Raw genomic sequence first — 1,264 nt, 5'->3', positions numbered from 1 at the left:
CTCTTTCTCTGCCCCTCCCCTGCTTTCTCCTCTCTCTTGAGAATTAATAAACATTAAAAAAGAAAAAAAAAAGGACACCTGGGTGGCTCAGTCGGTTGAGCATCCAACCTCAGCTCAGGTCATGATCTCGCTCAGGGGTTCGAGCCCCACATCGGGCTCTGTGCTGACAGCTCAGGGCCTGGAGCTGCTTCGGATTCTGTGTCTCCCTCTCTCTCTGCCCCTCCTCCGCTCACACTCTGTCTCTGTCTCTCAAAATAAATACACCTTAAACAAGAAGAAGGAAAAAACGAACTATGAGGGTTAGCCAGACAAGGAGAAGACAGAGGAATGTCTTCCACCCTCCTCCGTGTGGACCCAGATAACAGAATTAGGACAAATGGGTGGAAATTTAAAAGTGGAGGTGTTATTAGATATGAAGAAAAATGTTCCAAGAACTTAGGATCCAGGGGCGGGGAGGCCCCTACCAGAGCCTTTGTTGGGGAAGAGGTGAGGGGTCCCCCTGGCACAAGACCCTTCACACAAGTGCAGCCCCCAGAGGCCAGCATAGCCCAGAGCTGACACCCAGGCCCAGTGAGCTGCGCCCTTGCCTGTGTCCCTACACACGTGACCTAGCCGGCAGCCCTGCATGTGAGTGTGACAGGCTGCTCCTGGACAGCGGTGGGTCCAGAAAGTTCCAGTCACTATGGTAATGTCGGGCACTGCGGGGTGCAGTGGGCTAAGCATCTGACTTCGGCTCAGGTCATGATGTCACAGTTCGTGGGTTCGAGCCCCGCGTTGGGCTCTGTGCTGACAGCTCGGAGCCTGGAGCTGCTTCCAATTCTGTGTCTCCCTCTCTCTCTGCCCCTCCCCTGCTCACCTGTGCATGCGCTCTCTCTCTCCCTCTCTCTCTCTCTCAAGAATTAATAAACATTAAAAATTTTTTTCACAGAACCTGTAACATCATTTACTTTGTTCACTTCACCAGTCTGCAAAACTGGGCAGGGCTCAGCAGACACAGCCTGGGGGTCAGCTGGGGCGGCCTGGGGACCGAGGGCTGGGACCCAAGCTGGGGCCCTGACACGTGGCCTGTTCACGAGGACCAGGCTTCCTCACGGCCTGGCCACTGCGTTCCAAAGCCACCCAGCCCAAGACAGAACATGGCAGGTGTCCTGCCATTTATGGCCGGTGTCAGAGGTGACATTGCGTCTCCCCTGAAACCTGGTCCTTGATGTGGCTTCAAGGGGTGGGGCGGACAGATCCCCTCCTCCTCACTGGGGGCGTGGCA

This window comes from Suricata suricatta, chromosome 17, assembly GCF_006229205.1.
Source record: "Suricata suricatta isolate VVHF042 chromosome 17, meerkat_22Aug2017_6uvM2_HiC, whole genome shotgun sequence".
NCBI lineage: Eukaryota > Metazoa > Chordata > Mammalia > Carnivora > Herpestidae > Suricata > Suricata suricatta.
The sequence above is the reverse complement of the archived record's forward strand: the minus strand, read 5'-3'. Positions refer to the sequence as shown.